This window comes from Ictalurus furcatus, chromosome 20 (genome assembly GCF_023375685.1).
Source record: "Ictalurus furcatus strain D&B chromosome 20, Billie_1.0, whole genome shotgun sequence".
Taxonomy (NCBI): domain Eukaryota; kingdom Metazoa; phylum Chordata; class Actinopteri; order Siluriformes; family Ictaluridae; genus Ictalurus; species Ictalurus furcatus.
This window is the reverse complement of record NC_071274.1, coordinates 3744129-3768399: the sequence shown is the minus strand read 5'-3', so window position 1 is coordinate 3768399 and position 24271 is coordinate 3744129. Positions and strand designations below refer to the sequence as shown.

The following is a 24271-nucleotide window of genomic DNA, read 5'->3' as shown; positions in this document are numbered from 1 at the left end:
CACATTGGGTTCCACTCCGTACAATACATTTACAGTTAAGTGTAAATTATGTTAGCTATGTTTAATGCATTAAAGTTAAATATTTTAGTGCTACAGGAAGCAGATCGTTACAGTCTATTGCATAATAGTGCTTGAGAAAAATGTCTATAATCTTTTCAGAATACAGTCTGAAAATCTGGAAATTTTTCCTGAGAATATAAATGACTTGTTTTTCATTTCTCCTGCCAGAATTTTGAAACAACACTCAAAGACCAGAAAAGTCCATGGGCTAGCAATGGAACAGCCCTGTCCAGTTTTCCAGAAGTGGATTACAAGTTATGATAATCTGCTGATGTTTTTTTTTTTCTCCTCACAGGACATCTGCATCTCGTTATGATCAAATTGGTCTCTTCTACTTACTGTATTTACTATCCAAGCCTCCACTTGTTCCTGTGACAAATCATGCCATGTGCCATGACCTCACCGTTTTACATGTTAATTGTAAATTCAAGGCACTTTTATATTCAAAGTAATAGAAAAAACAAACCTAAAAAAGGAATAAAAATGGATGCTGATTCACAGTTCACAGTGGAAATGTTTGGTTTTGGTGTTATTAAATTTGATGGTGGGTGTTTTGTTTGTGCAGGGAGGAAAGGAAGAGCAGACGCATGGTGTAGTCGTTGATCTTCCAGTTTAAAATTTAAGCACTTGTCAAACATGGTTGTTCATAAATATTTCTGATCGGTATCGTCTGAGTGCGTGACTGCTCGGATGGCATTAAAACTCTTGTACAAGCACACATTTCTCTTTCTCGCGTTCCCACACCCGTACGCAAATATTGAAGAAATACCATTGCGTATTCCTCTATTCAATTTATATACCATTAATCTCACTCGGTGTCTTCTCAGAGCTGTCAGTCATTTTTCATGTTAAGTAAGATGTCAGAACTGAAGGAAATAAAAGAACTAATAATAGATGCACTTTTAGGTTTTTTTCCTACTCTACTGTTAAAAAAAAAAAATTCTGAATTATACATGACCATATTCGCTTACCTGATGAGGAACATCAACATTGAAAGTGTGTATATATAATGTTTGAGACACACACACACAGTGAGAGAACATGGATCAGCAGTTCATTGGCTTTCTCTAGGTAGTACTGCTTTAGAGCAGACAATGCAGTATTCGTACCTCAGCCTCCGCATTACTGCAGCAGGGACGTTCAGAACTGCATTCAGTGTGCTCACGTGCAACAAAAGACACTGATTATACCCTATCTTCGTACATAAGACGCCCGTGTCACTAAATGAGACCTTATCAGGCACATCCATAGTCTACATGCATATACAGAATGATTAAGTGCATGTTAGAGCTTCCCTTTCCTAATTAAGATCATACATCATATGTAATCTCTTAGATCTCTGTATTGTTAGATCCAGTGTCGCTCAGATTTATGTATATTTTATAACCCTGAGATCCGATCCTTGAAAGTACTCAGCTGGTTCTGAGGCTTTTAAAGTCATTCACAGCCTTTAACAATTATAGACCGGTGCTGTTTTATAACCACACATCTGAATAAATTAGCAAAGCTCTTACATGGAACATTAGGCTACTGAATTCAAAACTCAAGATCTTTTCGAAAGTCTTAAAGCTACTACGGAATCTGAAGTTCATCCGTACTGTTTTCAGAGATCGAAAGCAGTGAGAGATGGTAATGTAGTGCTGCAGCAGTAACCACAGTCTAGCCTTCCAAAATGGCAGACGTAAAAGTTTGTTGCCTAAATAGGATATGTGGTGCACCACTAGAGCATAGCAGTTAAATTTGAGACAGAGGTGTCTTTCCTACTTGCCTGAAAAATGCAAAACGCGAGTGACACCGAAACTGGCAAAGCAAGTTCCAAATTTGATTAATAAAACATGTTGGAAAAATCAACACGGTCTCATAATTAAATGTTTGTAAGGATTTGCATGCTACGACTCAAAAATGAAAATATACAACAGGTTACAGTTAGGGTGAAGGTTGAGATTAATTGTCATGTCTTTTGTTATTACTTTAATACTATATAATCCAAAGAGAAAATGGGTGCTATGTGAGACTATGTTGGAAAAATGACAAAATGTTCTTCAACTGCAAGGTAAAATGACATGATCTTATTTTTATTAGGTTTGTTTTTCTCAACCAAGTCTTCTAAAACTTGTTGTTGGTTCCAGACATGCATTCTTTACTCTACCTACGTGCTTTTTTCTATTCATTTCACTGTAGTTACTAAATAATTCATAGTAGATACTAAATGTGGGGGGTACGGTGGCTTAGTTGCCTCACACCTCCGGGGTTGGGGGCTTAAATCCTGCCTCCGAGCTGTGTGTGCAGAGTTTGCATGTTCTCCCCATGTTTTGGGGGTTTCCTCCAGGTACTCTGGTTTCCTCCCCAGTCCAAAAACATGCGATATAGGCTGATTGGAATTTTCTAATTGTCTGTACTGAGTGAATGGATGTGTGGGTGTTTGTGCAATTGTGCCCTGCGATGGATTGGTACCCCATCCAGGTTGTCCCCTGGCCTAGTGCCCTGTGTTCCCTGGGATAGACCTGGGATAGGATAAGTGGTATAGAAAATGGATGGATGGATACTTTCTTCTTTTGTACTCACAACCTTATTCTTTCATTGCCTACAGATCATGACCATAGATGAGGATAGGGACATGGATAGACTGGTAAACAGAGAGCTTCATTCTCAAACTGAACTCCTGCTTCACAACAGACTGGTACAGCAACTGCCACGCTGCTGCCACTGACCTGATCCATTTTGTCACATGTCATGATCTCATCACTCTTGAATGAGCTACCAGGATACTTAAACTCCACTGGTAGGGGCAAGGTTTCTAGCTTTGATCCCCCAATTTGGTCACCTGCCAAAGCATTCAACCAACCAGGGATGGTAAAGGTTAACATGTGCTTCCTCTGAGACACATGAAGCCTATTCGAATTCCTGTTCATGTTGCATCACAGGGCAGTGTAGCACACATGGAACAAAGAGCTATCAGCCATCTTCCACATACATGAGATCACAGGTGCCCGTGAATGGCTAATGTTGCTGTGAGTGCCAGGGGAGAGAGAATATACCAACTCTTGAGACCATGGCCAATTTTGTTCCCTTGGCTCATGGCCATGGATGGCTGTGGTTTTGTCAGGATTCAAACTCACAATCTCCTGACAACAGGGTGAACTATTTTCTGTTTTGACACTCAGAAGCCTCAGCAAGTCAACTCTTTTCTGCGAAAGATCCATGGACAGTGGATGTGCAGATTTTCATCCAAGCCACGTTCAAGTTTGTGTAAGTGGTCAGAAAGAATACGGTTGTGAGTACCGGCAGTGGCATTTGGTTCCTCTGTAGGATGTCTGGGCTTACTATCCAAAATAATGTGGAAAGCTTGACAATCCTGGAGATCCTTGAAGTACAGCCACTGCTCCTCTAAACTGAGAGGAACCAATTGTGGTTCGGCATTTTACAAAGATGGCCCCTGGTCAGCACCCGGAAGAGCGGTATCAGGTATCTCCCATTGGACAGAGATCCTGGTGTAGACCAAAGACCTGCTGGAGAGGTTATAACCCAATTGGCTTGGGAATATCTGGGGATACCCCAGGAGGAGCTGTTCCCTGTGGCTGGGAATATAAAAGTCTTGGCTTACCTTCTCAGCCTGTTGTCAGACCCCCACCAGGAAAAGTGGAAAGAAAATGAATGAATGTAAATGAGTGGGTTTTAACATGTTTTACTAGGTTATGTGTATTTGACATGTTTTATGAGGCTATGTGTAATTATGGAAAACTTAGCAGGGCTTATGATGTGATAGGTTGATTAGAGCAGCAGATGGCCCTGTGCATTCACTCAACAAGACTTGTACTATTAAAAAATTTAAAGATTGTGCTTAAATTGTATGGGGCACTTTTTCATGCTAATATATGCTGTATATTTTTAATGGTGGCGATCCTGAGTAACATAACACCAGCTCGCTATCCAGATTTTTTTTTCCACCAACATTCTACATCCGAGCTGTAACCTGATTGGTCAGGTGCTAAACATTTCCTCAACTTTACTCGGCGCTTATCTGAAAACGTAACTTTGGGGGGGGGGGGGGTTTTTCCCACTTTTCAAAGCATTTAAATCTGGATGTGCTTTTTAAAAACATGTGGCCACCTCTTATTGTGTTGGATGTTAAATATACTCTGGAGGTTGATGAAAAATGAAAATGCTTCATTTGGACCACAGCCTAAAACAACCAAAAGACTTTCTCATGTAGGCATAGCAACAGCAGTCCAGAAGTTAACAGTATTTCTCATAAAAATAGTAATACAAGAGTGCGTAGGGGATGGGTGTGATAGTTTTTTGGGGGGTTTTTTATAATTTTTTTAAAATGTTTTTGCAGTTTATTCATGCATTACAAATTTGCTAGTCTGGAACTTCACACCACCTTTAATTTGTTTGCTGTAGTTTGACTTGCAAAATATTTAGGAGACACTCATCTGTAGTGCTATGAGCAAGTCTCTTACAGCTTGTTATTTTTGCCTTTTCAATAATAGCATAAAAAATTCAGATTTACTGTTTTGTTTTTTGACTTTCTGTTCAGGATTGACGTTCATGATGTGGACTCTTTTTGGCATATCATAATAATTGTCTTTTTTTTAGGTTTACTAAGCAGTTAAAGACGTATACACTGCTGGGTTTGTCTCAAAATCCATAGGTGTAGATTCGGGTGAAGTATGAAAGGAATTGAAATGTCGCCTGAATCACAATTACAAAACCTATACTTGTATTTGGATATTAAATTATGTACACACCGGAACCCAGTGTGATCGTCTGCTGTTGTAGCCCATCTGCCTTACATTTTGGCATGTTGTGCATTCTGGAATTGCTTTTCTCCTCACCACTGTTGTGAAGAATGTTTATTTGTGTTAATATAGCCAACAAGGCATTTCCACTTACAGAACTGGATGTTTTTTTGTTTTTCTCACCAGTGTGTATAAACTTTAGAGACCCCTCGCACCAAGTGCTGCATGCCGGACATCTCAGCGAGCATAGCAGCTTGCATCACTACAGCGCATCCCTCCGCATCGTTATGTTTTTGTTTACATTGCCACGTGTGTTTTTATTTTAGTTCATGTCTTGTCTCCACCCATGTCTTCTCATTAGTTGTCTCCCTAATGTGTCATGATTGCTCTCACCTGAGTTCAGTTCGCCCTTGATTAGTTTGTGTATTAATTGTGTTTAACTTGTGTTTTCCTTGTTTCGTTCGCTGTGTCAGAGTGCCAGTCTATACCATCACGTTAATTACGTAACGTCTTTCTGGTTTTCATCTTGTTCTGATTTTCTCATTTGCCTGACCCTTGTCTGTATCCCACTCTGCCATTGGATTACATTTCTGATTAGGTTGCTACGTTTAATAAAACCACTGAGTATCTGCACTTGCGTCCTCAACTGAATCCTGACGCTGTTCTACATGAGATCAGCAGTTTCTGAAATACTAAAAACTGCAGGATTTTATGCACTGCACTTGTTCCACGTGACTGGCCAATTGGATAACGGCATCAATGAGCACGCGTACAGATCTTCTTAAAATGAGCCAGTGAGTATATTTCAATAGATCAATCAATTACAAACAAGTAAACAAGCATTATTATTATTATTATTATTATTATTATTATTATTATTATTATTGAATAAGAATTTGCTTCTGCTCCTAATATAAATCTTACTATTAAGCATCCACACATACAGCTTGATGGAGTTGCATGGATCTTTCGTCCTAAGTATTTATCTTGGGCACAAAGGTTTCTGAGTCTCTGTCTCATGATCATCATCTTTCTCTCTCTCTCTCCTGTTTATTGAATTACCCTGCCTGGTACTCAGGGCAGACGCTGTCTGCTGGTGGTCTGGACCATAACGACCTCATTAATATGATAAAGACCCCATCAGCCCAGCTACCTGGTGTAAAAACCCGCATGGCACACCTAAAATAAAATGGACCTTACAGCATCATAAATCTTAACTCTGCCACCTCCAGATAAAGTCATGCTCACTCAGGCTGCATAACAACCCTGATTGTGTGCTTACACACACACACACACACAAATACACACATGTGCATGGTGTCAGTCTCACACAGACACACTCTAACTGTTTAGATGATGAGGCTGATGTGTTATTAAGACCTTGTGGTATAAAGTGCATTGCTGAAAAATGGGCTTTTTAACTAAAACGTCAATGCCATCTGTGGAGAGAGAGAGGCTCAGAAACAGTGAGGGGAAAAAAGAGCTTTCACTCGGAATTAATTTAAGGTAAGTCACCATTAGTACGTACCAGTTAATTTTACAACAGATATTTGAACATATTTTTTTTTTGTTCTTGTTAACACCTCCTGTAAGGCTTAATATGATTATATAGATTAATATCGAGGGCGCACGGTGGCTTAGTGGGGTCAACCAAGCAGGGTCGGGGGTTCGATTCCCACCGTGGCCCTGTGTGTGCGGAGTTTGCATGTTCTCCCCGTGCTGCGGAGGTTTCCTCCGGGTACTCCGGTTTCCTCCCCCAGGCCAAAGACATGCATGGTAGGCTGATTGGCATGTCCAAAATGCCCGTAGTGTATGAATGGGTGTGTGAGTGTGTATGTGTTTGTGCCCTGCGATGGATTGGCACCCTGTCCAGGGTGTACCCCGCCTTGTGCCCGATGTTCCCTGGGATAGGCTCCAGGTTCCCCGTGACCCTGAAAAGGAGTAAGCGGTATAGAAGATGGATGGATGCAGATTAATATCGGGATCAAAATTCCTTTCACAGCTCCACGCTCCACCTTTTTCCCCAATTTACGTCAAAGACTTAAAAAAAAAAAAAGCTGTTTCAGTCAAAGTATTATGGGCTCAGTTTATGACGACATGAAATACCTTGACTATAAATGACTGGTAGCTAAGCACAAGCACCTTTTGGCAACCATGATGATTTTTGAGCAAAGTTTAGAAATATGTCCATTCTATTAGCAAATAGCACGTCTAATTGTCTGACTAATTATCAAAACTTCCCCTGCAAGTCTTAGAAAGAAAACCGAATGCAGTTTAAAGCAGATGGAGCACAAACCCAGCCTGGCTCCCAGTACGCAAGCATTCTGACAATGGTCTAAGCGATTTCCTTTATAGTTTCCACAGTGAGGTCTGGATTAGTCGTAGTGTCACTATGGAATTAAGCATCTTTCACACCATCTGCAGCAAATTAAGAAGATGTGATGCACAGCAGTAAATTCAGCCTTGTCACGTCTCCGTGGATATTTGACTAGCTAGCATTCACCGAGGCAGCACTGCTGGTACAGGCAATACTGTCACCTAGGAACACAGAATCAGGTTCACTCTTCAGTTTGAATTAATGCTGAAATGCACAACATAAAGAGACAATGTGGAATTGCATAACACTGAGAGTTAGCAAGGTTAGCTAGAGACAGAGCTTTCTTTATTTATAGTTAATATTGTGAACCAGGGTTGAGATTTTTGTACAGAATTACAAAAACACAAAATGGGTTTTCTTCTTCTATTGATCTTCAAGAACTTTTATGAGGCAACTTTTTGCCAAACATGTGACTTGTGGAATATTCCAAAAATTACGCCCGTTTGTCTTGCATCTCCAGGGTTGAGGGTTCGAATCCTGCCTCCTGTGTTTGCATGTTCTCCCCATGCTTTGGGGGTTTCCTCCTTTAGTCCAAAGACATGTGTTGTAGGCATTTTCATTGATAGGCATTTTCAAATTGTCCATAGTTATTGTGTGTGTGATTGTGCCCTGTGTTGGAATAGTACCCCGTCCACGGTGTCCCTGCCTTGTGCCTCAAGTTCCCTGGGATAATCTACAGACTCCCTGTGACTCTGTGTAGGATATAAGCGGTATGGAAAATGGATGGATGGATTTTTTTCCATGATTCATTGTCACATAAATGTACCCTAATAAGTAAATAAATGTTTTCTTCAGCCGATCTGAGCAACGGAACTTTGGCACAGTTTTATAAGCACATAAACGCGAAAAAACAAAGGCACACACACAGAAACATATACAGACATGGGTATGCTCAGATACACCTGGGTCTTTAACCACCTGATGTTCTCTTTTAGCTCTCCCTGGAGCGAGCAATCTAATCATTATCTGTCAACAGGAATTCTCTCAATCAATCTTGTTTCATCGCCCGTTCCCATGGATACACAATGGCTCCAGAGCTTGAATTGATGGTGGGAGGAACGTTTTATTTGGCCTCCACATTATATTTTGTTACTCTTTGTTGCATTGAATGCTCTTAATTATGATAGCAAGTCTCCGTATGTTTAATGGAATGTGGGCAGCAGAAAAACAAGAAAATTGCATTTCAAAATGCATCATCTTCTTCAATTTGGATTGGTCTTTAAAGTCATACAGAAGAAATATGTATACAATAACAAGATGAAAATGTATATTGATCAGATTTTTAAAAAATAAATAAATAAATTTAAAAAATGCCCAAAGACGTTTCACAAAGATAATCACAAAAGCAATCCAAGACAAATAAAATAAAGGCTTTGATGAGAGCTGATTCATTCAATCCTTTTGAAAATCTGGCATCTATGTACAATGTATGAATTCTATGGTGTAACTATCTGTGGTGCAGACTTTAAATTGAGTGTCTAGGACTGGGGGATTTTTATTTATTCATGCTTTGACACATTCATTAGATGTTTATATTATTATCATCTTCTAAAATTAACTAACTAGACTATTGTGGGGGGGGGTTTTCCCTACGCAGATACATTTTTAGCCTCCACTAGGGTGGGACTAATGGGTGTGTGAGTGTGTATGTGATTGTGCCCTGCGACGGACTGACACCCTGTCCAGGGTGTACCCCGCCTTGTGCCCGATGCTCCCTGGGATAGGCTCCAGGTTCCCCGTGACCCTGAAAAGGAGTAAGTGGTAGAAGATGGATGGATGGATGGATGGATGGATAGGGTGGGACTGCCCTAGTGGAGATACCATCCAGTATTCCTCTTAGTAAGTACATAAGTAAGTAATACGTTTTATTTATAAAGCACATTTAAAACAACGATAGTTGCCCAAAGTGCTACATATACAGTCCATATATTCAGCACTTATATAGTTAAATAAATAAGCACAATTCGAAGCATGCAAAGATTTGTTTTTAGTTTAGATTTTAAAATGGAAACAGAGGATGTAGTTTTTCAGTATGAGTACAAGTACATGGTTTTTTTCTTCTTCTTCATTTGTACTCGTCACCTTGCTTTGCAAGCAAAGTAGCGACTGAGGATGAAGGAAGCCGTGTGTCTCAGTGCTCGCCGAGGAGAAGTGCTCTCAGTTTCTCGGCACACTTCCTTCAATGCTCCACGCTCGAGAATACCTCGGTGTGTATGCAAATCACGTTACGTTGCACTTATTTTTAACCATTTCCCGCAATACACTAGCATTAAAATTCCACCGGCAGAATGTAAATCAACTTATCAGACCATTTTTTCAATCAGTATAAACAAATGAATTATTTTATCACTACAAGTCTGTTATAAGATTAGTCAGGACACTGTTGGGTTTCTGTGTGTAGAGTATCATGACTCTGTGTTTAGCTGCTGGTAAAAATCAAAACAACAACAAAAAAACACACGGGGTAAAAAGAGTTAATAACCATACTCGTTGGTATTGCTCTGTGTGATCAAGTAGGGCATCCTCACACTCTCGTATGTTTTAAAGGGTTACTTGCATCGCAGGATGATGTTCAGAGTCACAGCTTTGATTTGCCGTGATCGTGAAAAAATATAACCAGATATCTGTCATGGAATATAAGACCCAAAGATGGAAAAAACATGAATCTCATGATGCATGATATGTGATAGAATGATTTTGTTTGTAGAACTAACAGAAATACAGTAGGACATGGAATCATGTGTGTTTATGCATGCCTGGAAAAAGAAGAAAAAGAATCAGCTTCATCCTTGTGCTTATAATGATGAATGTGCAGTATTATTAGGTTTGTTAGTTCTAAACCTGTTGGAAGAGGTAGAAGGTTTTCGGTTTCAGTAGATACTTGATTAAAAATCCTCCTGCAGAACGACAGGTTTCTTATTACACTCGTTTCTGATAGAGATGAGAGTGCAGTTCTTGTGCTCTCAGTACGTCTCATCCTGATTTAATTTCCATCAAACCTAATCATATTCTTCTCAAGCAAAAAATAAAAAAATAAAAAGTTGTTTTGGCCGGACCATCTCAAAGCACCTTTGTGTCCTCGCTAAATTCCAACCTGATGTTATTGTATGTATGGCCTTGTGACAAACCCGCGGTCTGAAAGCGGTGCAAGGTCTGTGTGAAGGAGAGACGTAGGAGGGAGGAACAGCGGACGAGGAGGACAAGCAAAAGAAAGTGAGGGGGAGGAGAGACAGAGTAGGAGGAAGGAGAGGACAGAGTGGACAGTAGAATCGATGAGCGTCCCCGCTGGGCCATATGATTGACAGGAGCTGTAGGAGGCTGAAGGGGTTGCAGGTGGTGCTGCATACACACACGTACCCACACACACACACACACACACACACACACACACACACTCAAACTTACTTCACAGACCCTTAAGCAGAGATATACACTACACAACCACACACACAATACTCTATGCACACTCACACTCATTTATGCACACACTGGGATAGGCAAAAATCTATCTAAATGTATTTTGATCAATAACACACACATACACACACACACACACACACACACACACACACACACACACTATTTTTCATTTTGAAAATACATAAATACACTCTGTAAGACTGAGTTCAGTTACATCACTGCAGGTAAAAATGTTAGCCTTCCTGTATTAGCATTCCAATAATACCTAACATTGTCACTAAGTGTCCTTCAGAAACCACATCAGTGCTCAAGATAAATCACGAAGAGTCAATCAGTACTAATGTCTCTTTGGTTTCTGAAATATTCTCCTACTTCTGCACCACAAAGGTTAACCTGCTGTTATTTTTCCCCTGTGTGTTAGCAAAGCTTAACGTAACAACCGCATCAAAGCAGCCTTGCCTGCTAGCTAGCATCCAGCTCACTGACTAGCAAAGAGGTTTTTAATGATTTTTAATAGGACTTTACTGATCATATGAAAAAAAAAAAAAACAACTTTAAACATGTGTTAAACATTCAGGAATATCACACATGATTTCTGTAGTGTGCTGGGTAGTCAACACTTTGCTACGTCTCTTTTTTTATCCTGATTTGTGGTAGCCGTTCTTTGCTAATTCTTCGGGTCTGTGGAGAATTTCTAGAAGTAAAGCCTCTCTGGTGTAAGCGGCTGCACTAAAACCACCCAGACTTATTTGAGATGCAGTTTACATGGAGTGTCTGTATTTGCAAAACTATAGAAATACAGCATTTTGATGCAAATTACATGGTGTTTTTTTTTCTTTTCTTTTCTTTTTCCTAAGGGCCTTGAATACAAATTGACTCGCCAGTATTATAAAGTTTTATCTTGGCAAAAAACTTTATCATTAGGCTATACTGTGTTTTTTTTTTTTTTAAATGTATCTTTTATATATATATATATATATATATATATATATATATATATATATATATATATATATATATATATTCTGTATACAATTACAAAAGAAATCAGACTCAAAGTCTGTCTATGTATTAGGGATGCAACCAAATAGGACCATTATTCAAATTGACCAGATAATATGTTCTTTTTTTTTTTTGTCTTTTTTTTTTTTAAAGAAACCTTGCCAGATGGGTTCACAGGGCATCTAGTGGTGTGCATTGGGACTGTGATCCCACCAGATGTACCAAAAAAAAACTGTGGGAGCAGTCAGATAATAAGCTTGCGGGATAAAGAAAGACCATGCTCATTAGCATGCATTTACACCATCCTTAGTAAAAACCTGGTCGGAGTTACGATGTTTTATATTAGGCTAGTATTTTGCGAAATGTAGCGTAGTACATTCATTCGAAAATATCGCAAGCAGTTACCAACATAATAATAATATCTGCATGAGAAGAATTTAAAAATCAGTCCTATAGCCCACTCATTTCTAGTTGAGACCAATGATGAACTTGAGTGATGTAGCTGAGCTTGAAGAACTGTCAGGCTACGTCCACATTAATCCGGATACAAACAACACAAACAAGTCGTAAACTTTGTAATGATCTAGACGTGTAGGAATAGTAAAGTATTGTGTTAATTACTGTGATTAAGAATGAGTGAAAGCAGTTGCTATGGTGAGAGAGGGTTTCCCTCTCACCCTCAATAGCTGTCAGGTCACGTGTGCATGGAGCTACATAATTTATCACTTGGCTTCATGTTATTCTCTTGTGCCATATTTGAAGCACACCTTGAGGTCCCCTCACAACCAGCCTTCAATATTTATCTTTGAATAAATAAACATCTAGCAGGAATTATTCATGCATTCAAAAGAGACATTCACACATGCTTGTATGTGCAAAAGTTCACGTGTATTCATTAATCTTATATGTTCGCTTCTCATGATGATGCTTTTTCTTGAGAAAAAAAAATTAAAGGGGTTAATAAGATTAGGGTTTTAATAAGGTTAAAGTTAGGGTTAAATTTAAAGAGGATTGAATTCACTCAGTTTAAAAATGACAAACTGTTACAACTATATTGAGTTCAAACCATGCTATTTGAATAGTCACATAAGGTGTTTATGTACTGTATGTCTATCTAGTTTTTAATCTAGGAAATTGCATTAATAATTAATATTTGTTTCCATGTCATATTAAATTGATCTATTACATCAGTAGGCTGCGTAGACAAATAACTACCCAACTGGATCATGTGGGTTTTGGGCTGCTTTGTTTGTTCATAGCAGGATTTTTGATATATGCCAAGATAAGACTCGTTTCAGCTTTATTTTCCATCTAAACTGGATTTTAGGGGAATTCCTATGCAATGTAATAACATTTTTTAATTTTTTCCCAGAGCTAAAAGCAAATATTTAAATTTAGCCCCAACCTCCAACCTTTTAACCCATTATTTCTCTACCTTTTTTTTTTTTTTGTCTTTATGGTTATGGTTACATGTAGGCATGGCATTATTTATCAACAGTTGTATGTAGGTCAATTCCTACAATGACAGTAATACAAGTGTGTTGTGTGTGTGTGTGTGTGTGTGTGTGTGTGTGTGTGTGTGTGTATGGTATTATCGTTCTCCAGCAGACTGGATTGAGAAGGGGGGAAGGAAGCTGAGTGCTGGTAAGAGCAACCAGAGCCCGATTCCTGGAACTCAACCCAAGGTCTCTGTTAAGTGCTGTGCTGAAAAAGTTTGTGTGTGTGCATGTGTGAGTGTAACTGTGACTAAATGTATTCAAATTATTCAGCAAACAATACAACGCTCCATACTCAGTCAGTATATAATGGAAAATGGTTTAGATAACTGCGGCATAACCTCCATAAAATTGTAAAGACGTGCTGTGTTTGTGCAAGGTTTGTGTGTGTGTGTGTGTGTGTGTGTGCATGTGCATGCATAGTATAGGGGCCCAGTAGTAGGCAGAAACAGATGCTAGGGCACTGATTAGCGTGGGGTTAAGACTGTTAAAGTAAGCAGCAGAGTGCTGACATGGTGGCCTGCATATTTGCCCTTCCCACCCAGGGCGCACCTTCCTTCTATCATCTCTGTAAACACACGCAACTTCGTACTTCATACACTTCTACTCACACATATATTTCCCCCCATTCCTCGAACAGTACCTAAAACCCTTCCTGAGAGTGAGAAGTCGGGAAAAAATGTGGCAACAGGTCTGGTCTTGCTTCCTTTGGAAAGACTACAAGCAAATGATGGAGGTGTAGAGAGAGGGGGGGGAGCAAGAGAGAGAGGCTGTTGCTATAGAAACCTGAGCAGCATTGGTGGCAATAGTGTAGAGGCTAATTCTGGAGAGATAGCAAGTGAAGGACGGAGAGAGAGTGAAGGAGAGAGAGAGAGAGAGAAAGAGGAGGAATTGGCCCCAGCCTTCCCACAATACACTGCACGGTACGCTGCTTACGCACGTTGAGTGGTTTTCCCCCGTCCCTAGGCTGTTTGGTGCTTCGTTACAGTCTGACGGGAAACCCGGAGACAGAGAGAGCGAGAGAGTGACACAGAGGGAAGAAAGAAGCGAGACTCAGAGGAAATCAGGTGAGCAACACACACCTTTTATTGCTTGACTTGACTGTCCCTAAAGATGTTTTTCTCTCACCGAGATTTGGTCAATCTTTTTTTCTTTTCTGTTTTCACTTTTCCAATTGGACCAATATAACTGTAGGGTGCAATTAGTTTTGCTTTTAATGCCAGTCAAAGGACTTTCGTTAAACATCTTGCAAGCTGCAAACTCAAAGTCAGCACAGTGCTTTATGCCATGCACTTGTCTCGGGGCATCATTTGTTGTTTATATTTCTCTGTTGTTGGAGAAGCTTGTTAGCTCACATTTGCATGCGTAGTGGATCACTTCACAGATGCTGTTCATAAACTAGTTTGGGTTTTGCCTAATGTGTGCTGTCATCTTGAGCAAACACGCTTTAAATCATCGTATCCGAGCATGTTTAAAGCTTCCTTCTGGTTTAAATCCATGCCTTCCATGGCTAACCAGCATCTTCTGAGAGCCACGTGACCGATTCTGCTATTTGCTCAGAGGGGAATTAGTTATAAGTATGCCATCTGTTGAATTGGATTCAAAGGCGAGTCGAGGGAAGCAGTTGGGAGTTGTGGGAGGACCACAGGGATCGTACACAGATTTCTAATCAGGAAAAAAAACAATTTTGTTCTATATTATAGGAACAACGACATAAGATTAGCTCAGAACACTAACAGCGCTCGTTATATCCTAACCTTAAGGCCCCAGGGAAACCAAATGCATCATTGCCTTCTAATGAGGTTAGTATTAGTCTTGTGGACTGTGTATGCAATGCAAAGTCTGAAAATCTGCTGATTTTCCAACGCCTACTAGTCAGTATTTCTTCCATTTTAATATAAAGTGGGTGGAGCTAGTCTTGGGGAATAATTGTGTAATCAATACCCTCACCAATCACAGGACTCATAGCGTACCGTTATCCCAGTTATTCATTCCCGCTTGAACGATCCTTTTGTGTTTGAGCAACCTAGCAAGCGAACGCTAACCTAGCGAGCATGTTAACTCTATATTTCGTTCGATAACAATCCCGACTTTACTGGTTGCGGCATTGTGTTTAGCCGTATGAATTTATCGTTAGAACTGTTTTAGAAAATTTATCAACACCTTCGGACCAATCGGATTTGAGAACTCAACATCACTGTGGGATAAAGACTTTTAGCTTTTTGATTGGTCACAAAAAGGCTCAGAGAAAAACTGCTATCTCGGTGCACACATGCACATGCTCAAGGAAGTGTGAATGAAAAGTGAAGCTAGTTAATAAGAGGTTATGAAGTGACAGCCAAGGATTTTGGACACACTCTAATGTGAGTGTTTGTTATACGATAATTGAAACAGACAGGGACACCAAGGACGAGAGGGCAGCCATTCTTTGTCCGCGTGCAGTAACACTTCAGCGATTCAGCAGCTGATCTCATGCATCCCGTGATGCACAACGCAGCACCCTGGCCTGGCTTCACTCTCTGCAGTGAGAATTCACAGCCAGGCTGCAGTTATTTGCAGGGTCCTAATAGTTGTCCATTACTCAGAGCATGATATACAGGGGTGAGTGGGTTTCTTCCAGGCTTCTAAACACGTAGCATTTACACTGAGGGTGTGACAATGTATCAGAATCATGATATACTACTGTACAATAATAAATTCTTATGCGATACTGGTATAAACAAAAATATATTCTCAGATGCGATGCAGCCAACTTGGTGACTGTGTTGATAGCTGTAATGAATTTTTGGACTTCTTTAGTGATTTTATTTCAAAAACAAACCTAGTGCCGAAGCTAGTGACTTTTTCAGCTGACGTTAGCGACTGTCCTGCACTCAATATGGCTCCCCAACTTACAGCACAGCTGCTGGTTAAATGAGTTTACAGAACAGATTTGGTTGATCACCATCAGTATAAATGCACTGTCACCATTGTTTCCCAACAATCCATTCACTGATCACCATTGTGCCCAACATCCAATCGCTGATCACCATTGCTTTCCAATGACCAATCAAAGACCACCATTGTTTCCCAATAACCAATCACTGATCACCATTGTTCCCAATGGCCAATCACTGATCACCACTGTTCCCAATGGCCAATTACTGATCACCATTGTTTCCCATGACTAATTACTGACACCATTGCCCCCAACAATCAATCACTGATCACCATTGTTTCCCATGACTAATGACTGATCACCATTGCCCCCAATAACCAATCACTGATCACCATTGTTCCCAATGGCCAATTACTGATCACCATTGTTTCCCATGACTAATTACTGATCACCATTGCCCCAATGACCAATCACTGATCACCATTGTTTCCCATGACTAATTACTGATCACCATTGCCCCCAATAACCAATCACTGATCCCATTGCCCCAATGACCAATCACTGATCACCATTGTTTCCCATGACTAATTACTGATCACCATTGCCCCCAATAACCAATCACTGATCACCATTGTTCCCAATGGCCAATTACTGATCACCATTGTTTCCCATGACTAATTACTGATCACCATTGCCCCCAATAACCAATCACTGATCCCATTGCCCCAATAACCAATCACTGATCACCATTGTTTCCCATGACTAATGACTGATCACCATTGCCCCCAATAACCAATCACTGATCACCATTGTTCCCAATGGCCAATTACTGATCACCATTGTTTCCCATGACTAATTACTGATCACCATTGCCCCAAACAATCAATCACTGATCACCACTGTTTCCCATGACTAATGACTGATCCCCATTGCCCCCAATAACCAATCACTGATCACCATTGTTCCCAATGGCCAATTACTGATCACCATTGTTTCCCATGACTAATTACTGATCACCATTGCCCCCAACAATCAATCACTGATCACCATTGTTTCCCATGACTAATGACTGATCATTGCCCCCAATAACCAATCACTGATCACCATTGTTTTCCAATGACCAGCATTGTTTCCAACAACCCAATCACTTTTCACCATTGCTTCCCATGATTAATCACTGTTCACTGTTGTTTGTCCACCGATGTACTTTTGTTTCCTTCTATTTCCTACAGTACTACTCACTACTCACTACTGATTTTTTTCGTAGAAATTCTAGAACATTGTAATTATGTTAATAGTTTATTGTGCCATGTCCAACGATTTCTACTTCTACTTAGTAATAAGATGTGTAAGGAATAAGACACTTGAGGACCAGCTGTTATAAGAAAATAATCAATGATGAGGTGGTGAGATATATCCTGGTGCAAAATTTATTTACTCTTACCATCCCAAAGTGTATTATTTTCCTTTAACATAATCTTCCTTGTTCGTACAGTATAGCCAATGTTGCTATGCAGATGATCATGATGATTCAACGAATACAGAAATTAGGCCTTGATGTTCAGAAAATCTGGTAACTGAGCCAAACACTGACCCTTACTGTCACTACAAATTGTCCACCATGCATAAATGTTCTTGAATGTGAATTGTTAAAAAAAAAAATATGACCTTTTCGAGAATGGGACAGATGAATGGAAGAAGAAGAGAAGGTGAGGGGGAGGAGAGTCAGAGGGAGAGGATATTAAAAAGTGATTGAGTACCAGTCAGCATGTAGAGTACATCGTGAAATGGGTCAGAGGCTGGAGAGTGATAGCAGGTCCACATAACCCTGTGCTCCCAGGTCAGCTTATACCCCTTTAACCATCAACAGTGGAATGGAAATTTCTAGAATTTTATTAAAGGGAGGCTTCCCTTTCGCACCACTGTGTTATGATTCAAACTCAGTCATGTGTTACTCAGCCTCTGATGCCCCACCCCCTTTCATGCATAGTATCAATATCAATTGACATAAATCACTATCCTGATTCATCTTGTTCTCAAGATTATTCGTCATTCTCAATGTTGCATTTCTCTGGTATATATTTACAAGCTTCCTGCACAAAATTTCTGTCAGACTACAATCAATGAACACCTTTGCTTTTTAAAACTTTTTTTTTTAAACTAAAAATAGAGTTTCTTTATATCTGAAATAAGTTGCATCATGCAGACTGTGTACATTTTGTACATTGCTATATTTTGTTCAAAGATACTTTCTATAGTTTTGGTCATGGACATGACCAAAACAAATATTTTATTTAATAGTTTATACACATAATATTTTATTATATTTCAAGTAAAATATTTGATAATTATTTACTCATGCTATTCCTATGGACACATTTATATTTTTATTTTAAATGGTAAATGGCACACTTAGATAGTGCTTTTATCCAAAGTGCTTTACACTGTGTCTCATTCACACACACACACACCAATGGTAGCAGAGCTGCCATACAAGGTGCTAACTTGCTATCGGGAGCAACTTGGGGTTCAGTGTCTTGCCCAAGAACACTTCAGTATGTGGAGTCACGTGGGCTGGGAATCGAACCTCCAACCCTACGATAAGTGGAGAACCCGCTCTACCACCTGAGCCACAGCCGCCCCGTTTTATTATCATTTTAATATAAATGATATTTAGAAAAAGTCAAAATGGAAGGAATCTGCGTATGTTTTTCAATAATTTATGCACAAAAGTGTTAAAGGCTGCAAAAACAAACCATGACACAGGATGTAGACGCTAGATTTAAAAAAAAAAAAAAAAAACGTTTCACAAGGTCATGCCTTTTAAAAGTTACAGTATTGCAGAGTTTTGTTTAAATATCATTGTGATTTTGCTGACAGACTTCACTAAAGGTCTGTGTGTGGTCTTTCAATGTCAGATAAAAGGCGTCCTTTTGTAAAAGTTTTGGCTTCAGAGACTAGGGTTAAGGCTACTGAGGTTAAGGTTAGGGTTTAGTGTACTGATGTTGACTGAAGCGGAAGATAAATAAGACGTCATGTGTTTACTGAAGGTCTATGATCGTTTTCAATGTCAGTCAGAAGGTCTCTTGTTGTAAACGTAGTCACGAGCCACTGCTGTAGAGATATGTCATGTTTTAAGTTGACGAGGCACACACACCTGTTGCTTGATGACTAGACTTATGATTGGTGTAAAAAAAAATAAACATAAATGTCTGTTAATATCCTTTTTTTGGTTTAAAATAAGACTTTTTTTTTTTAAGTTTTATGCTTGCACATAACGATACTAAAAGCTTCTCAAATTGTGTCGGTGTATATATACTGTACAACTACGTATGCGTATGCAAGTAAAATGAGAACACAATGTCACAATTGCATATTTGTAAGAAAACTAATATGTACCTTTACATAGACTAGCAAATTTACATAGTACTGTTGAATGCTCGAATCTAATTGATCAGGAAGTGTTGATTAATCTTTTACGGCAGTAAAAGTCTTTACTTTTACGTTTAGAAGTCTTCAGGACAGAATATTATACTATTATTATGTAAGTTATGTTATGTGACATGATACACAATAAATACAGTATATTCATGCTTTAAATTGTTAGGCATGAAACTATAATCACTTTTGAACCTTATGCCAGTCATACTAAGGTATTATGTATGATTTATTATGTGTTATAAATACATTTAGAATGCATTGTGAAAACCAAAGTGATATGACGTGTTACCAATATTTCTGCCAATCATGTCATGCCAATTGCATAATTTATATCATTCACCATACCGTCAACTACTATTCAACAACTATACTACTAATTCTTAATGACCGTCAAGATGATGTAATCAAAAAGCAGCAGGTAAACACACCGAGTTATGGACTGAAACTGAAACCAAGGCTCATGATGTCATCTTTTCCATCACTCCATCACAATTTCTCTTTATCCATACACCGATTTTTCCACTTCAGCCAAGAATAGAAATCTGTGCCAGTCACTCTTTTCCGATTTTTGCATTTCCATTCAGGTTCCATTGAAAGTTTTGTACAACGCCAGGTTGATGGAAAAGCTGTCTACAATAGCCAGGACAAAAAGCCAGTGCTGAGACAGTGGATGCGGATATTGTAACAGGCAGATGACTAATTCTGCATATAACACGCTAACTGTGGCGTGCCAAATCCCTTGGCATGTTGCTGAAGGTGTGAGATGGAACCTTTCCGTTAGCTGGACAGACAAAAAGCTTGGAAAGGCCACTCCAGCAATTTCCAATTCTATGTGTGAGTTCCCTGCAGAGAAAAGTTTATACCTGCAGGTCCCTCACACTGAGAGTGCGAGAGTAGATGCTGTCTCTAAGCTTCTGGGTTTAGTCAGGTAGACAAAGCAAGTAAATAATTTAATGAGCATGTCACCTCTTAGCAGCACTAGATACTTGCTTTACCGAAATGACATTTAAGATTAAGATAAAGCATAAAAATTTAAACTAAAATTAATTTTAAAAGATATTTTTAATTAATTAATTAAAATTAATATATGTATAAACTATATATACACCTCACTACACCTGGCATGTTAGTGTATATGGAAAATAATTAAATAAAAGCGTTGCATGGTTATATATTGAATAGGTACTAGCTAGGATTTGGAAATAAACTCGTAACCATGGGTGTAGCTAAGGTTTGACCAAAGTTTATATATTTAACAATTATTTTTTTTTAAATAAACTTGTGTTTTGTTTGCAGTTGTTTGATATTTATGAGAGCAGAGTATTTTTGTGAATTTTTTTTAACAAAAGAGCGAAAGGTTAAACGATAAAGACAAATTATCACAGCCTTGTTTGCTCATATATACTAAGGGTGCCAATAATATTGGTGGAGGGCACTGTATCCATTTATTGTATTTTACAGTACAGTATTCTGTAATATAACCCCATAGCTGCAGACGTGCACAGTTTGGAAATCTTTTTGGTTTTGGAAATGACTGTCTCTGAGGTGAAAAGAGATTCAGGAGCAAATCAGTGGAGATGCCATGTTGTTATGGTAGGGCTAAGAAGAGATTGTTCTCTCACAGCCTCTATCGTTTACCTGTGTGATTGTATATATGCGTATGGTCTTTTGAGAGACAGATGTGTTGTCCTGGTAGAGACAATGGGGATTCAGAGCTGCCCACTGTAAATAAGAGAAGAAATGATCTCAAGTAGCAATCAAAGGTGCGCAAGTATACGTGTGTGTATGTGTCATCAATAGAATTACGTATGGTGGTATACTAATACGGTGCTATACAATGATAAGAAATTTTTCAATATTTAGGCAAGTCATGCTGATAAGCTACCTCTTCTAAATTACACACCTAAAGCAAAAATTTGGCCATTGTGAACAATGGTGATCAGTGATTGGTAATTGTGAAACAATGGTGGTCTCTGATTGGTCATTGGAAAAAAAAAAAACTTGGTACTTTCTACACTGATAAACCACTACAGTAAATGCTAACGCTGACAGCACCGAAATGCGACAAAGCTGTTCGTTTTTGTATGCGAGTTGATGATTTACAATGACAGGAGGCAGAATTTTCAATGACAAAATAAAGTAGGCAGGGCCAGGCGACATGACAAACTTTCAGCTTATGTAAATAAGAGGCAAAGCAATGTGGTGACTACTAATGGGATGTGAGGGCTGTGGGACTTTATCCCTTTTCCTGCTGTGGAACCTTATCGTACTGGATATTCATTTCTCATCAATATCTAGAAGAAATGTATTATCGCGATTTATTGCTCCAAATATAATGGGACAAGAAATAATGTAAATATAAAACGTCCAAAATGTCTTAAAGAATCCAGGGTGAGTTTGGTTAGTGAACAACCGTTATACTACAGGAGCAACTTATTTTGCTGATGTTACACAATATTCAACAGGACAGACATTAAAAAAGGACCAGAAAATACGGCATGTTGTTCATTGAAACATAAAAATGGTTATGGTTGTTAATTAATTCATTAATATGTTAATTACAATAGTTTGTTTATGTTATGCATGGATGAAAACTAGCTTATTTTGTGTAGATACTGTATATAAATATATATAACACATTTATCCACACACACACACTTAAGATGGCCATTGCACTACCTAAGCTACCTAAGCAGTGAAACCCTAGTAAGCATGGTAGACCTGAGACTAGTACATAATGTATGCAGATTTAAGTAATGTTAGGTGAATAAATTAGCTCCAATGTGAATGCAGGGCAATCCTTGGTTAATCCTGTGGAGAAAGAAAATCCATTAAAAAAAAAAATCAATAAAAAAATATTTTTGCACTTTCCCTAAGCAAATAATTTAATACCTACACACTTAGTTAAATAACCTGATCTACTTAGCAGTAGAAATACATTAATTCTTACTTTAATTTACTGAAAACCACAACATCGGTATATGTACCGTTACCATACCAGAAATTTGTCTTTCTGTCCCACTCCTATATGAGATTTACTTCTATTTTCTTATATAAAGACAAAGGTGATAAATCTAACAAGGATTCCCCCAAATCTGTGCCTAATCATCTTGACCAACCAATCATCTTGTTCCGATATCTGTTCAAAAAACATTGCCAATAGTTTCAATATGTTTCTCTGAGGAAGACTTGTAGAATTTCCTTTTATTCCTGTGCATTAAAAAAAAAAAAAATCTACAGCTACGATTTTCCACTCACTGTTATGTTGTACGCCTCTGGAACACATTGGTGTGAGACAACCTGGACAGGATGCCAACCCATCACAGGGCACAATGATTGCACATACATTCACACAATGAATTTAGAAATTTTGAAAATGCCAATCAGCCTACAGCGCACGTCTACAGTTTATTTGTGACTTCATCTGCTTAATTTATTCAAGTAGATGGAACATGATCGGTTGGAATTACTCGCTTGAAGTAAACTCAACAACAACAACAACAACAACAAAAAAAAAACAACCTACGAGTAAATGTTACTACAATAACAAAATATACATCTGCATGTAGACAAATGAAATTCGTGCCATCACTTGACATGAAAAATAATTAAAATAATCCCCCCCCCCCCTCCCCAAGTGAATATAAAAACACTAGTAGCCTAATTGAAACCATCACGAACCTGACTGGTTCATTTCTGACTGCTCGCTTGTGTCCTACAGGATTTTTCTGATAGCCCAGTAAACCTTTCTGACACGCTTTTTAAAAAAAAAAAAAAGAAAGAAAGAAAGATTTTAAAAAATAGTGTGTCTTCTATTTGTATCTATTTGTATTCGGTTACCTCCATCGTGTACCACGAAGCACCTTTAAACATAGAGTTTCAGTTCTGTCAGGGGTTATCCTGTGCATGGTGAGTGTGCTGGTATAGAAATGTTAGAGCAAAAGAGAAACAGACTGAGGGCAAGAGAGAGAGAGAGAGAGAGAGAGAGAGAGAGAAGGAAGGAAAAGGAGCACTGTGACAGTTGCCATGATGGATCTCTGTGTCGGAATGAGTGTGAATGTTTAGCTTGGGTCTTCATAAATATTTACAGTCCATGCTGAGAGCCTCGTGCTCTGGAGTGTAACTTGGACTTGCTTTCTGGGCCTGGCACAACACTGCCTGTGACCGAAAAAGGATTCTTGGCCTAATAGGACTGCAAGGTGTGTTTACATGTGTGTGTGTGTTGATGAGGATGACTTTTTTGCTTAGCCAGCACAAGCCGTTGCCCGCAGATGGAATTTTAGGTGCAATTAAAAAGGACAATATAAATAAACAATAAAACGAGCCGTAAATTACTGCTCGGCCCCATAAAATTCATGCAAATTAATGCGCTTACAAAAAAACATCAGCCGTTTTAAAAATGTCTCATGAATGAACCATTATGAATGGTTCTTTTCAAGTGTTCATCCTTTCGAGTGTCCTTATCAGCGTGTGGGAGCCACAGAGAAACTAGAAGCAGCCGTTCGGTTTACAAATGAAAGATTAAACTGATTGTGTCATGAAATAAATCAGATCCCTTAACTGTTGTTTGTTTACATTAAGCTTAGCGGGTTTCTTCCGGGTACTTCGTTTTCCTCCCCCAGTCCAAAGACATGCATGGTGGGTTGATTGGCGTGTCTAAAGTGTCCGTAGTGTATGAATGGGTGTGTGAGTGTGTGTGTGATTGTGCCCTGTGATGGATTGGCACCCTGTCCAGGGTGTACCCCATGCTCCCTGGGATAGGCTCCAGGTTCCCCGTGACCCTGAAAAGGATAAGCGGTGTAGAAGATAGATGGATGGATGGTTACTTCCGGGTACTTCATTTTCCTCCCACAGT

At 39.0% G+C, this 24271-nt stretch overlaps 1 protein-coding gene across 1 annotated transcript in view; it reads left to right on the top strand.

Annotated features, from left to right (window-relative positions):
• Nucleotides 1–13181: 13181 nt before the first annotated feature.
• LOC128624196 (muscleblind-like protein 1) overlaps nt 13182–24271 on the top strand; it is a 115719-nt gene continuing 104629 nt past the window's right edge. Inside the window, exon 1 of the mRNA XM_053651638.1 lies at nt 13182–14164. The gene's annotated coding sequence lies outside the window, so the exon portion shown is untranslated. The remainder of the gene's footprint in view (nt 14165–24271) is intronic.